Source organism: Cydia fagiglandana, chromosome 13 (genome assembly GCF_963556715.1).
Source record: "Cydia fagiglandana chromosome 13, ilCydFagi1.1, whole genome shotgun sequence".
In the NCBI taxonomy this organism is placed as follows: domain Eukaryota; kingdom Metazoa; phylum Arthropoda; class Insecta; order Lepidoptera; family Tortricidae; genus Cydia; species Cydia fagiglandana.
The window spans coordinates 9,853,987-9,870,662 of record NC_085944.1 but is presented as its reverse complement, the minus strand read 5'-3'; the positions used below and the strand labels follow the sequence as shown (position 1 = coordinate 9,870,662).

The window sequence follows — 16,676 nt, the reverse complement described above, 5'->3', positions numbered from 1 at the left end:
GGCAGACACCAAATTTGCGCCCCCCCCCCCAAACGAAATGAACGTAAGGTGGTCACTGACAAGCCTTCCAACAGTCCAAATAGCGTGGCTGCAATCCAAAATCGGTCCGTGAATGTCAAAAACGTACAATGTTTAAATGTTTAATATTAGGATGCCGTCCATTTGGATGAATCCATTGTAACGGCATCCATTTGGAAGGCTCGTCAGTGGCCTGCTTAACGAAACGAAAGGGTTATTTTTTGCTTTAATAAGTTTACTTTTAATGTAGACAAATACAGTGTAGGTACCTATGTTTTTTTAGTACATCGGTGGCCAACAAGCTTTCGACCCACCTGATGGTAAGCGGTCACCGCATCCTATGGACGTCTACACTCCAGGGGTGTTACATGCGCGTTGCCGACCGTTTTAAAACTTATAAACTTCTTTTTTGGAGATCTCTATTCATAGGTACAGCGCGGCTTTGGACTGATTTGAAGGACCCAAGGCGGCATCCAGGTGCTCCTGTCCAAAGGTGACAGCAGTACTCAATATATGGGATCAGTCTACCCCAGAGTAAAGTATGGCGGTGGCCTCCCTTTATTGAGCACACCGAGTTTTTTTTTGATACGAGCGCAGCCTACCCGGCAAGGTGGCTACGAAATTATTGGACGTCACTGATGGAGATGTCAACACCGATCGAGCTAGGCTCCCAATACTCCCTGACATGGGAAGGGTTGTGCCTTGAAAAATGAGGTTTTCTTAGCGGTAAACGCGCAAATTTGAGTCATGGTAGGATTGAATCGGATTAAATTGTCCTGATCCCACACCGAAACTCTGGATAGAATGCCTCGATACCTGACACAGTTATTTCTACTATTATTTTATGGGGTCACTTCCCCATCGCTATTTCAGTTCAGTCCAGTTCAGTTATCAGTGCAAATACCACGAACAATTATTAGAAGGCAGAAAAGCAAAGCAAAGCTTCACTCCAGAATTTCTTAACAAAAGTTATAAGTCTCGAAAACTACGAAAAATCGGCTAACATCTGGTAAATGGGGTATATTCTGATAACCCATGACGAGGATTCTAAAAAAAATTATGGGCGTCAAGGTTTGGACCAGCCTGTAGGTATACAGGGTGGCTAAAAAATAACTGCATTTTCGTTGCCAGGCAGGTTTTTGGATTATACTGAGCAACTTTTACTATTAGTCCAACCCCTAAGTCGCGAAAAAAAATTTGGCTGTTTCCTACATTTTGGCTGGTCCATTTTCTATTAAACTTTTTTTTTTCGCGATTTCGGGGTTAGTCCCGTAGTAAAAGTTGCTCAGTCCCAAAACCCAAAACCTCCCTGGCAACGGGAATTTAGTTATTTTTTAGCCATCCTTGTATAGTACTGTCGTCCGCATATCGATGAATGTCGTCGATTGACAACATGTCACAGATATGCAGCAGCTATTGAAGCAGCCGGCCTAGCCAAGGTTACAATCGCTATCGCTTCGACAACGAAAAGCATTATGTCTCTCTATCACTCTTCCTTATTAGTGTGACAGTGACAGTTGCGTTTCGATCGCTACAGAGCGTAAGCGATTGGCATCTTGGCTACGCGGCCAGGTTCCGTCTACTACGGCTCATATGCGCCTGCCGGACAAAGGGCTAGCGACCCATTCGCATAGGTAGTCTCTTGGAGAGCCCATAAGATGGTAACTTCGACAGGAGACCCCTAACGGAAAAGACGCGCTAACACGGGACACAACTCTGAAGCACTCGGCCCGCTCGCCTTATAAAACGAAAGCATAGCAACTCCCGCCTTGATGGAAGTTTCTTGCATAGAGTATTCGCACTGCGGGATGGTGGGCGGTAGGGCGCTACCGTCGTCTGTCAAGGTCGAGTTCGAGGCAAAAAGAGTAAGAGTAAAAGATCGGCTTTCTCTTTTGCGCTGTGGGCCAGAATACCATCCGCATTTCACACTTCACAGTGGTGGTAAATATGACTGACAAAAGTTTCCCTGCTGCCTTTTAGCAAGGCGGAGAGGTACAGGTCTTTTGCTCATTTTGGCGCCCCCCCCTTGGACGGCGCCCGGGGCACGTGCCCCCTCCAACCCCCCCCTAGTTACGCCTCTGTTAGTACCTAATACATCGAACAGAAACAAACGTTGGTCAACGCTCTCTAGAATGTTCTTGTAAGTAACCTTTATGAGTACCGCCTGTAGCGTTACTGGGGCTACCCTTGACTCATCAAAGATTATAATGAATGCGAGTGGCCGAGATTAATATTAGCATGCGTCAACGTTCATATTTGAACGACCGGTAATCTTCCACAATAGAAACAAGTTACAAGAGGAAAGAATTATAGAAATACTGTTTTTGCGACACTAGAGTCTGTTTGGAAAAATAACAGTCGTGGAATGTATGGCCCAATACACGACATTGTATTTTATTATGTAAGTAATTCTAACTCTAGGTTATTTTCATGTATGTGGCAATAAACCATTCTTATTCTTATTTTTATTCTTATTCTTATGACAAACGGATATTTCGCTTAAACTTAAAAGCACGGTAAACGGTTAGAATTGTTAAATTGTGTAAAATTAATTAATTAATAAGTATTCATACTTAGTTAAATACCTATGCGTATAAAACCTGAAAAATGAAGTACATACTTACATAATTTCTAATCAGGTTAGTTGCGATTAACCTTTATAGCTCTACTTGAAAATAGTAGATCCGGGGGAAAGGGTTTATATCGCTATAGTAGGTAACTTAAGTTAGAGACCTAATAGAGACTTATAAATACTTATATCGTAATGGTAATAAAATAGTCTTGGCCCAAATATAAAAACAAAATCAAGTTAGGCCGTAACACGGAACATTTTTACGTTCTTGACATATGTCTGGTTTAGCCTATGGTTGACTGGCGGAGAATACGATTTGGCATTAAGTCTGCCATTTCTACCTAGTTGTACTTTGTGCAATAACGTTTAAATAAACACGTATAGGTATTTTCTATTATGCTGCTATACATATTGTTGAATGCATATAAAGGATAATTAAGTAATAAATAAAACTCGGTTTTTCATAATCTTCATAAGCCCAAGGTGAGACAGCGTAAAGATCTAGAAATTATTGGTTCATACATAAATATGCATTGTTAAATTTGTGCAATATCGCATTTCCACCCACTAACTGGTCATAATAAAATTTAAATTTACTATAAGGCGCGGTCAGGCTTCGTTGTTCTAGCTTAATGGATAATAAACATATAAATAGGCGTTCGATTTGTAGCTGTACGTTAACGTTATACTTGTACTTACTTATACATGGTGTGTCTGACCATGGGGCTTTAATTCCAGGGCTTAATTTTACTCGCTAAATTGAGCTACTTTTACTATGGGACCAACCCTAAAATCGGGGAAAATTTTTTGGCTTTCCCATAGAAAACGTCGACATCTGATCAGCCAAAATGTATAAAAAAGTAAGTAGAATCGAGCGCTGGATTTAAAGCCCCAAGGTCAGACACACCCTGTATATTACTCAAGATACGGCTTGCTTAAGATACGAATATTTATTATGAACTTGGGGTAAATTATACTAGAAAAAATATTACGGTAAATTGTACATATAAGATAATAATATAAATAATTCTTGTACACTTTGTGAAGTCGAGGTCTAACAAACCTATGTTTACTCTTTTGTGCCTTTTAGGCACTTCTTTATAATATGGCGAAAAATTTAATCATACATTTTTGACGTTGACTGTACCTACTACGTTCGTTCAAACATTAGACTTCGGGCTTCGGGCGTCTAAGCCTATTGAAAATACATTATCCTCGTAATTAATGTCTTATAACCAGATATCGTAAATTTTGTAGCATTTTCGGTGCAGCGGAGTAGTGTTAACGGAATTGGTATAAACAATTTCAACCCTAATAATGAAATAGCGTTAATTACGTTAATATTAACCTTAATTATAATTAACCATTTCAGTCGGAATTATCTATATCAATTCCGTTAACACCACTCCGCTGCACCAAAAATGCTATAAAATTTATGATGTCTGCTTACAACGCTTATTGTTATAAGAAATAACACAATTGAAACTTAAAAATAGCGGTAAAGGAAAACTTCGCGAGAAAACCGGACTAAAGGCCTAGTTTCTCCCTTGGGTTGGTGTTCGCTTTCGTGAAAACTTGTGCCTTAATTTTTGTGATTATAGTTGCCATACGGCACCCATGGGTTATCGCAAAAAGCCGGAACTCTGGGGCAAAAACTTATAAAATAATGAATAGCAACTCATATGTTTCTTATGTTACAAACATTTTGTAAATCCTATGTCAGTCCGAAAAGATATATCCATGGTTAGTTACGTTACGCTTATTGCTGTAGTACGAGTACAGTTGATTGTTATTTTACTTATTATCGCCATGTAACTGTTGTGGCATTCAACACTACCTACTACATTGTGGGAGACGTGAGAGGTATTGGCAGCTACCTTAATAACCTGAAGAAACGAAACGGCTCCTGAACGACATCAGTAATATTTTATATCAATACAATGTAGATTATAATGCATATTAAATATAAATAAATTGACTTTATAATTACCTTTAAAATTAATTAATTGTATAGGTACATATAAGTAATCTATTTATCCAGACGAACGGAAAAGTTAAAAAAATCCATTCACTGACGTAAACACAAACACATTTCACGTCACTAAAAAGTTTTTTTTATATTATTGAATATTTAGAGTATCACCGGTCCACACCGTGGTTGCCTCACATTTGAACATGCCTCGAGCATCAAAGAACGCTCACCACCACTGTTGCGTTAGTCCCACCATTGGGCGGATTCAATTATATGTAAGTATATAAATTATTATTTTATTATTACACTGTTTACTGAATTGCACGGATTGCAATCACTGAATGTGTACATATGTAATGATTTAAAAATATTGCAACGGAATTCATAAAATTATATCCAATCTCGTTCTTTAATTAGGTACCTAGTACCTACCTACAAAGTACGAAGAATTTCACGACGAAGCGCACAATAACGCCTACGAGTGCCCATTGAAAGTATCGAAATATTTTGAAAGGACAATAGGGACTTACAAAAACGATATAAAATTCAGTCGAGAGAAAAAATGTGCTACATAATTAAGTCCTATAGGTACTTACCTACTTAAAAATAGAAGTGTTTTTAATTGATAAGTAGTCTCGATTGTCGTACTGGTCAAGGACTAATACCTATTTGAAATCCGTTTTTTAAACGTTTAGTAATACCTCATATCCCAACAAACAATTAAGCGACACTTAGCACTTATTTTATCACTTAAAGACATAAAACGGCTGTAGAATAGCTACATATTCTAAGCTTACAGGCTCTGGTGACATCAAGGTCTTTAAGAGGTCCATGTATAGCTTTAAGATCCACAGTAGCCGTTTTGGCCGCTATAATGCGTCGTAATCGTCGTAGTGTTTATAGCTCAAAGTGAATTCTACCACCTTAATATCTAGATGAGTAATAAGCAGCTGCAATTTTCACTTAAGGTTCTAAACAGGCGATAAAAAGTCTTTTTCTCAAAAATGGACGGCAAAGTCGACTTTGCCATCTAAAAAATAGGTCGCGAAGCGCGGAGTTTATGGTCATTGGTCAGTCAAAAATTAAAAAGTTAAAAACATTGCAGTCTCGATTTTAGGACTGCAATGTTGCATACAAATTCCATTATTTGTCGAGTTCCAAACTTTTTAAAAGTTGAAATGGCCATATCAAATGAAGGCACAGGCCCATTAAACAGCCAAACAGATGATTTAGTACCGCGACTATTTAGCTGTCTCAAATAGGTTGGCGTATTTTCGGCAGAAAAATACACTTCTATTTTTTTATTAAAAAAAATAATAAGGCGGCAAGGGCTTTGTTCTGTGAAAATATATACGTAAGAATGTTGCTTTTGTAAAATATTTCTATGATATTTATATTTTTTGCACCATTTTTGAGAAAAGCACTATATATGACTCGGCTGGAAGGCTACTTGCTGGCTTCGGATTCAATTAAACGGACTCCCAAGGTCGTCCGTTTAAAACGAATCCTCAGCCTGCAAGTAGCTACTTCCGAGCCTCGACAATAATGTACTATTATAGCTCCGTGTATCATAATCGCTACTTAACCCTCTTGTATCACTTACAGTCGAAAAGAGAAGTTATCAGTCACCATTATCGATCATGTAGTCGCAGACGAGCGGTATTCAATACCTTAGTACATCTTATACTGTTATTAGAGTCTTACTTAGAACCTAAGCCTATAGCGCCATGTTAAGATGACCGATGAATCAATAAACAAAGCAAAAATTATTAATTAGAACGTAAATACTTCATAAAAATCGATACTTTTACTCAATATTGACCTAATGTTAGTATTGTTATATTTAAAACCGGACTTCACGTATATTGAGTAATTTTTCGAAAATTAAATACGGTGGACCACAAATAAAAAAATATTATAATCAGATAAATATGCAAAGGATCAGAGGCCCATTAAAATTTTGTTAGTAATACATATAGTTTTTGACAGTGTAATTAATTTCGCCATCATAAATCCGCAGATAACTCCTGCATCAGTGAACTAAAATAATTATTTGCTTTTAATTATCCGCCATTACATTTCACTTCAAGCTGTCACAGAGCAAGCTTACGAATAATAATACAAAATGGAAACATCTGCAACCAAAGCAGATAGGGTTAAGGAAAAAATGTGCAATTACCTTCTTGAGTGTTACAAATATTGACTTAAAATGCTAATATACCATCTAAAGCTGAAAGTATCATCTATATGGTCCTACACTACTACTCAAATAGTTAGTATTCGCTTATTTGGCACCCTTTTAAATACTAAGTACTTAATCAACGCTATTACAACACTACTTTAGCGCTCTTCTACTACAACAGTTTGTAGTCACCTATATGCAACCCATCTAGCTCCTAAAGAATTAATTAACACTATTGTAGCTCCACTATACCGCTCTTATGTCTCTTTTTTTATCCGCTAACCCTACTGTAGCACTGTTATAAATCTTATGGTGATAAAATTTGTGCCCAATCCGGGGTTAAAACGGGGTTATAGCCGGCTATAACTCCTATTTTTAGAGTACTAACAACACCTAAAGAGTAAATAGGCGCTTATATAAATCTCTTCTAACCCTTAAATTTAGCGCCTAATGTTAAGTAGTTGGGATATATTATATATATGTATTTAACTGATACAAATTAATGAAAAATTCTCTGTCCCATATTTATAAAAAAAAAAATGTAATTGGCCGGACCGTGAATATACCTACATATAAAACATCCACTTCCTCGGCCCATGTTCTGGGCACATATTGTGTACTTCTCATGCATCAAAGGGGCTTAATAGCTCCCAAAGCGTCTTTAAATTTCTGTGCACACTCTTTTTTCTTAACTAAATGGCTAGTGGTCATCAAATGACATTTTGTACAATAGGTACAATATCCATTCACACGAACCAGAGTTCAAAACCACGACTTTTCGATATCTAATAATTAAAAACCTGAATCACTTGACAATCTTGACATCACCCGCTCAAAACAAAATAGCGATGTTTTTGGAACCATACTTAATTAATTATTATAGGTATCTCAGCCATCTGAAAAAACAAACAAATTTTTTGTCCCTGTAATAGTCGGTTACGACATTTACCAACAGTTCATTGGTATCTCCTATTACACCGGTCAAATCTTACAATAAAAAAACAATGCGTGATGTAGTTCTGTATTTTTTGTATATTGTTTATAGTCCTTAGAGGAATGTGAGACTATGATTTGCAAGCAAAAAAAAGTTATGCTCTCTGCGTAATTTGCGAAAAACTGCAAAAATTTCGGACTTTTTTCAGATTTTACAGTTTCATCATAAAACTATGGGTTTTTGGTCAAAACTTGCTATGTAATGTTGAAAGAATATTAAATTTGGAACAATTTAAGTCCACTAACAGCGCCGCATGTCAAATAGTTCTTGAGATATGGGGCTTTAAAAAAAGGGTATTTTTTCCTTGGAATGAAATTACAAGTTTTTCCTATATTTTAAGACAAATATCGGCACAACCGCTCATGCTATGATATATATGGCAATGAAAGTTATAGCAAATTTAATTACCTTTCATTTAAGTGCTAGAAAAAGTCAGTAAGTCTTACAGTACTGAAGTTATCGTAAAAAAATGAAATTGCTATAATGGGGAAGGCAACTAATGTATTGTTTTAGGCATTATCAAAATCCCTTCAAAAGGCAGTACCATTGTCGAGAACGACGAACTTCTACTTTCCTTATGCGCACTGCCAAGGAATGGAATTCCTTGCCGGCGTCTATATTTCCGTGCTCTTATAACCCGGCAACCTTCAAATCAAGAGTGAACAGGCACCTTCTGGGCGAGCTCGCTCCATCGTAGGCCACGTCTACGCCTCGGCTAGTCTGTGGCCATGAGTAAACCCATGCATAATAAAAAAAAAAAAAACGCAATCTACGATTATCTTTTACCGGTTTTCCCCGATAGCAGTAGAGCGACGTCGGAGATCAAACATTTTTAAAATGCACTCACGCCACTCACCTCTTAAGCACTTCTTTCACTCATTAATGAAATCAAGACACAATCTGTAGTTTGGCTTGTTTCTCGGCTCCACTTTTTGGTTGTAGCCGTAGATTTCATGATGCCAATTCTGATTTTACAATTTGTTATGGTTTTGAACTTGTTTTAATACGACCGACCTTGACAATAGTTCACGGTAATCGGCGTGGTGTTGGTGAAACACACTGAAATTACTGGAAGTCATGTCATTAGTATCTAGCTTGCGCTCGCTTATTGTTGCTCTTGAGTGTACTCTGAGTCGTGGTAATGGTAATACAAGATCACGATAAAATCCTAACCATAACAAATTGATACATCAGAATCAGTTACCATTACCCACTCTAGGTATACGTTTGTGTTATAATCCACGGGTTTTAACTGGCAATATCCTGTTACTACTAGTCTTTACTAGATAGGTGTATAAACTGACAAACCAAATCATTTATAGAAAAAGAACTGAACGAAACACGTAGGTAAGTATAGATAAGTGTGTGTTAACATGATGTGCCAAGCCGGGCGGATTGCATACATTTGTTTCATATCGGTAAGCTTACATACCGGTTTCTTTAGCCCTTGACTCGTATAAGCGATATTAATAATGAACTACAGCATCATGTTGAGTAACTGGCGTGATTGGCGTTGGGCGAGATTTTATAAGATAATTAAAGAGAATATTAATTAAGTTAAGATTAAAAAACCCGTTTTGAACACCCTAAATCCGATAAATTTCCGAATATTTTTAGTTAAATGCCTATATCTACAATCAGAAAAAAGTTTCACTTGTATCGTGGTTTCATAAAACCACACAATTACTTGTTTTCTATTGATAAATTGACCCATTTACTTTCCAATTATTTTTATTTTTTTACTATAAATACATTTATTTTATACAGTAAATACTACTAGTGAAAGAGGTATTGCTAGTTACAACCCATGGATTGACAACTCTCTGAGCAGTAGCACCACATTCATTTCAGCCTTAACAACCATTGGAAATGAATTTGTAATTTATTGTGTAAATTCGGTAAACCATTGAAGAAGTTTTGATATACTGGTTACATGACAAGACTGAGTCACATACATGCCCTATAACTAAACGTTTACCTAGAGTGGGTAATGGTAGCTGATTCTGATGAATCATTATGTTACGGTTAGGATATTATCGTGATCTTGTATTACCACGACTCAGAGTTCACTCAAGAGCACCAATAAGCGAGCGCGAGCTAGATACTAGTGACATGGCTTTCAGTGTGTTTATCCAACACCACGCCAATTGCCGTGAACTATAATTATTACCGTCAAGGTCGGTCGTATGAAAACAAGTTCAAAATCATAACAAATTGTTAAATCGGAATCGGCATCGTGGGATCTATGGCTACAAGCAAAAAATGGAGCCGAGAAACAAGCCAAACTACAGATGGTGTCTTGATTTCATTACTGAATTGAAGTGCTTAAGAGAGGGGTGCACTTTAAAAATGGTTGATCTCCGACGTCGCTCTACTGCTATCGGGGAAAACCGGTAAAAGATAATCGTATATTGCGTTCTCGACGATGGTACTGCCTTTTGAAGGGATTTTGACAATGCCTTAAACAATACATGAGTTGCCTTCCCCATTATAGCAATTTCATTTTTTTACGATAACTTCAGTACTGTAAGACTTACTGACTTTTTCTAGCACTTAAATGAAAGGTAATTAAATTTGCTATAACTTTATTTATTGCAATATATATCATAGCATGAGCGGTTGTGCCGATATTTGTCTTAAAATATAGGAAAAACTTGTAATTTCATTCCAAGGAAAAAAATACCCTTTTTTTAAAGCCCCATATTTCAAGAACTATTTGACATACGGCGCTGTTTATGGGCTTAAATTGTTCCAAATTTAATATACTTTCAATATTACATAGCAAGTTTTGACCAAAAACCCATAGTTTTACAATAAATCTGTAAATTCTGAAAAAAGTCTGAAATTTTTGCAGTTTTTCGCAAATTACACAGAGAGCACAACTTTTTTTTGCTTGCAAAACATAGTCTTACATTCCTCCAAGGACTACAAACAATATACAAAAAATACAGAACTACATCACGCATTGTTTTTTTAGGAGATTTTTTTGTAAGATTTGACCGGTCTATATCAATATTTTGAAATTACGGGCCATCGTAGAACCTCGCAATTAGTTATTGACATTGCGACATGGTTCCACCAAACTGCGTGTATATAGGTATTGGTACTAGGTAGTTTTCAGTCACCTGCCTGAGTATTATTTTTAACCCCCCAAGCAATAAGAGAGGTACAATAAGTTTGACGCCAATGTCTGTCGTGTCTGTGAAATCTGAAAGCGAGTTTCCTTTTACTTTTCTGAGCTATGTTTGACAAAAATTGTTCAAGCAGTTTGAAGAGTTTACAAAATGTAAGGCAATTTTGGTGTAAAACGGTTTCTTATTGTTCAAGTCATATTTAACAAATAGGATACAATATGTAGAAATAGACTATTTTAACAAAGCAACTAACTCTCTTTATAAAATATTATCACAAAAAAGACAAATAACTTGCTCTATTCCGCAGGGCAGTGTTTTAGGCTGCATCCTTTTCTTAATTTATATAAATGATCTGGCAAAAATAATAAACACCGAATATACTAAAAGTATCCTATACGCCGATGATATTTCTATTGTATTCTCTTGTTTAAACAGCAAAGATCTAACTCATAAATTAAATAGTACTCTTGATACCGTAATACAATGGCTCACCGACCATAATCTACAACTATATCTAATAATTTTTAAGAAAAAAAAACCGACTTCTATGGGGCCCGGTGAAAGATTATGGTAGATGGTGCACTATGTAGAAAAGGAGGTAAAACCAGTACTTTCTAGTAGCATTTCGTTTCCGTAAGGGTCGTAGTTCTAGCCTAACCTAACCCACTTCTCTGATAGCAGTTCGGTTCTGTGAGGATCGCAGTTCGAACCTAATCAAACCCACTTTTCTAGTAGCATTTCGTTTCTGTAAGACTCGCAGTTCTAACCAAACCTAACCCACTTTTGTTCGGTTCTGTGAGGATCGCAGTTCAAATCTAACCTAACCCACTTAACGGCGCATGCGGTGCGGTGTACGGGAGTTTGAGCGGGAGGGGTTTGGCATCATCATACCCACATTTTATGGTAGGTAATCATAGTGGTTTATTTAGTTTAGGTATCATAGTGGTTTTCCGGGTCAAGGTCCGGGTCTCTGAGTCAGAGTCCGGGTCCGAGTCCCGGACCGAGTCCGGGTCCGGGTCCGAGTCCGGGTCCGAGCCCGGATCCGAGTCCGGGTCCGAGTCCGGGTCCGGGTCCGAGTCCGAGTCCGAGTCCGGGTCCGAACCGGATCCGGGTATGAGTCCGGGTCCCAGTCCAAGTCAAAATCGAATTTCGAAATCACCAAACATGTACTATGCGTCGTTGAAGAGTTCTGTTCTGATCATCATCAGCAGTTCCACTTCATCAAATGTCACGTTTTTGAATGTATATGCTTGATTTGTTGATAAAAACACAAAAATCACCATATGTATGCCTTTAAGATTTGAGGAGTTCCGTCGATTCCTCATGGATCCCATCATCAGAACTGGATTTTGACAAAAACGGGACCAATCTGTATGCATATACATACAATCAAAAAAATAATTTTCAAAATCGGTCCAGTAATGACGGAGATATGGAGTAACACACATAAAAAAAAAATAAAAAAAAAAACATACAACCGAATTGATAACCTCCTCCTTTGGGATTTGGAAGTCGGTTAAAAAAGACAAATTTAATCCAATTCCGACCCCATCAGCGGAGTCCATTAGATGTTAATTTTACTTACCTAAACGACCCAATTTTACCCGTAAAAAACCGTAATCTTCTCGGTATAAATATTGACGAAAACATTAATTGGAAAACACACATAGATAAAATTAGTTTAAAAATATCATGCTTTGCTTATGCCCTCAGAAATATTAAAAAAACTTCAGGCTTGAAAACAGCTCTTAGTGCTTATCACGCATTTACACAGACATGGCTCCAATACGGGATTGTATTATGGGGTAACAGCACAAATAGTGTAGATTTGTTCATACTGCAAAAAAGGTGTATTAGAATATTAAGTAACATAAAAAATCCAGAAAGTTGCAGACCTTACTTTAAAAAATTAAATATTTTAACTTTACCATCCCTGTACATCTTAGAAACATGCAAATTTGTACGAAAACATCCCGACCTATATATGAAAACTAAAGACCGTCATACTAGTAACTTGAACTTAAGAAATCAAAATAAGATTGCCCTTCCTGCCAGTAATTTACAAATGAGTAATAAAAGTCCCTATAGCATATCTATAAGAATTTTCAACAATCTTCCTAAAGAAATAGCAGAAGAATTTAAATATGAGAAATTTGTAGGTCACTTAAAAACTTATTTAATAAGTAATTGTTTTTATTCTATACAAGAATTTTTCGATGATAATAAATACCATAAATAGGCATATGTTTAACTATAGTTAACTATAAAAAAAAATTTTGCGACTAATATTTGTTGTGTATTCTGTAACTTGTATAATTGTTTTAAGTGTTAGATAACATTGCAATACCCTTACAGGGTGTCATATTGTGGAACATTATTAGTTAAGAACATCTGTATAAACACCAATATGAAAGCAATAAACATATTAACATTATTATTTAAAAATAATTCTTGAAGAATATGACCGTCTGTACAATAGACGTTTTCATTTGTATTCTGCAACATCATCAGTCCACTCATTTGCATAAAACATTTGTTCTATGGCGTATTTTGTGCTTTATAATAAGCCCATAACTTGGAGCATCAATAAATTATTTTACGCGGCGGGAGCCAAAAATAAACCTTTTGTTGTGCAAACTGTAGCACAAGATTCACGGTGCTCTTCGACTATTATTAGCCCTAAGCTTATTAATTATTATTTTCATTGTTTATATAAAATCGTTGCGGTCTACCGTGCTGTCGTTTTGCGTTCTTATAACGTGTGAGGTATGAATAGTTAGTAGCGGTAGCGGTAGGTAGGGTTACTAGTACCTATCTTGCTTTCCGTTCCCATCCCCGGGAATTCCTAGACCATTTCTAGACGAATTTTATGTTATTTTTGTTGATTTTGGAATAGAAGGCGACAGGCATCCGAGCAGAAGAACCACCTGGTTAGATTCATTTTAGCCCGGGAAAAAGCTATATTTTTATAAAATTTAATAACTTAGGATGTCACATTGAATAAAGAAAGGAAGTTTCGATTTTGGTAACGGAAAAATGTGGATTTTGAATTTTGTCATTTTGGAATCTTTTCGACTTTCAGGCCATCAGTGGAAGTAAGTTAATGGGTAGCCTTCGTCGAAACATAACCAGGCTTATAATTAATTACTTAAACAATGATTAAACGTTAGACTTACGACCTTGTGAAATCGTAGCCTTTGTTAATGCTGTTGCTTCCGAAACACTGGAGATTGGGAATGTAGATTAGTTTGCGCAAAAGCACGTGACGGCGGCGCCGGCCGGGGAAAGGTGAGAAGACCTCGGCTGTTGTTACATTCGCTTACACAGCTTTCGTCTTAGGCGAGTTAGGCGGTCATCCGCGGATATGATTCGATAGTGGTTTTGTAAAGGATCTCTTAGTTAATCATGCTCGTTTTGGGGCCCTAAAGTTCTTAAAAATAATTATGTAATAAATTAGTCTCTGTTCCTTGAAAAAAACCGGGCAAGTGCGAGTCGGATTCTTCGCGCACGAAGGGTTCCGTACCATAATGCAAAAAAAAAGAAACAAAAAAAAGCAAACGAAAAACGGTCACCCATCCAAGTACTGATAAGCAATGAATAAATATTTTTAATTTATTATTAATTATACAACATAAATGTTTTTAATTAATTTATTTTATTGTCGATGTTAAATTTAACCACTTGTTAACTAGTCAAACCGAAAACTATTTTTAATAAATTTTAATTTTCTTAATAATTTTCCACTACAAAATCGTGTCATGTTGCATGCCATATAAAAATTAGGTTAAATTTACTGTAGTATTAAGTTTTAGTTAAGTACTTACATTGCTATGTACCCTAACAGGGTTCATGTGAACACTAGCTGTAAAATGCTCTTTGTAAGACCTTATGTAACACATGATTATAAATGCAATAAATGAATTATGAATTATGAATTACTGACCACTCCCGACGTTGCTTAACTTTGGTCAAAAATCACGTTTGTTGTATGGGAGCCCCATTTAAATCTTTATTTTATTCTGTTTTTAGTATTTGTTGTTATAGCGGCAACAGAAATACATCATCTGTGAAAATTTCAACTGTCTAGCTATCACGGTTCGTGAGATACAGCCTGGTGACAGACGGACGGACGGACGGACGGACGGACAGTGAAGTCTTAGTAATAGGGTCCCGTTTTACCCTTTGGGTACGGAACCCTAAAAATGTCTCTCTTTGGTTTAAATTTTCTTTTCATTTTAATAGCGTTGGGTAAAAAAGTAATTTAAATTATTTAGTTCTTGTCGTATTGTTTACCTCTTATATATGTGTTCTCGCAACTGAGGGTCAAATGTAATGTGTCAGATGAAACCAAAGACTTTTGCTCTTCATGCCTTCAGAGTCATTGAATTAGAACGAAATGGGTTCAGTAAAGATATAATAAGTAGGTATGTAATGTACCTAATATAAGCGGCAGTCCAAGTAAAATCCTTCTTGTAGCAGTGGAACTTATCTGAATCTGCTGCTTAAAGTGGTTCATCTGAAGCGAATGCTTGGTAAGCGGTTATAAAAAGAACATTCGTGATGGCCGTCCGAGCGCCTGACCGGTAATCGTTGCCCGAAATGTTCCTTATGTGAATTGCCGTTCATTACATAATTGTATGTAATGTAATGCACTAAGTGTACCAACCGAGGCCGCATCATAGGTTACAAGTCTGAACTTAGTCGACCGAATTATAGTAACAGCACCAGTCATGGGACATTTAAGAGGGAATTTGGAGTATTTGTGATATTTCCCTAATACATGTGAATGGTCTACCGCTTAGCGTATTGAAAGATGAAAGTCCTACCCGTCTTTCATGTTTCAGGCGTGTTGTATCAAAGATACTGCAATGAGTTTCCACATACTTAACAAATTAAAACTATGCTATTTTTCTCCAGTCATGGACACCAAAGCTCCAGTAATGGGCCCCCCAGTAATGGACACTGCTCTATCAGTATAAAATATTGAAATAGGTCATCAGATCTGGTCCATGTTATCATAATATTGCATTATTATCCGATTTGCATATTTAATTACGAATACAAAATTTCAACTCAATCGGAAAACGGGAAAGTGGCTCAAACTCGGCTACCAAGATTTGACCCACACTAAAAAACGATATTAATTTATCCGAAGTCCGAGCATACCTCCTGGTTGACATATTTCGTAACTACATTTTACTTCTGTATTGTTTAAACATGAAATGATGGCATGGCAAGCATCATTATGTAAATTGTCCCATTATAGGAGGTATGCAGTTTTACAGCTCCTATAATGGGATTGGGTCAAATACCACTATTTTTTTACATCTGTGGAGTCACAACATAGTATGTTGTATACCTTATCTCATGGTAAATGCAATTAACAAAACACATTCTAGTTTTCATCAAGTATTAATTAATTAAAATTTAATAAATTAACTCACCTCTCTTAGCGAAGTTGTTAAGAATTCGTAGTGGTATTTTTTTTCAGTGACACGACAACTTTTGGGTTGACGCCAATTTCTTAAAAAACAACCAAATTTAATAAAAATTTAAACTGAAACAGCTCTAGGACTCTTATTTATGATAATATACAGGCAGTGTTTATAAACTACTTTTAGACACTTATTTTACAGGATTTGTGGTTTTTTGTCCCATTACTGGTTCCACGCCCATCATAGGGTACACTACTATATATCTATTTCGACGTTGGCGATTGGCAGAATAGGAACGGCTTTACTACCGGATACAGATGAGCTAACAATTAAATACTAGTAAGAGTAGTAAGGTAAGGCTCTAGCTCT

At 36.5% G+C, this 16,676-nt stretch overlaps 1 protein-coding gene across 1 annotated transcript in view; it reads left to right on the top strand.

Annotated features, from left to right (window-relative positions):
* LOC134670200 (sodium channel protein Nach-like) overlaps window positions 1-16,676 on the top strand; it is a 31,112-nt gene that overhangs the window by 1,869 nt on the left and 12,567 nt on the right. The gene's annotated exons all lie outside the window — the stretch shown is intronic.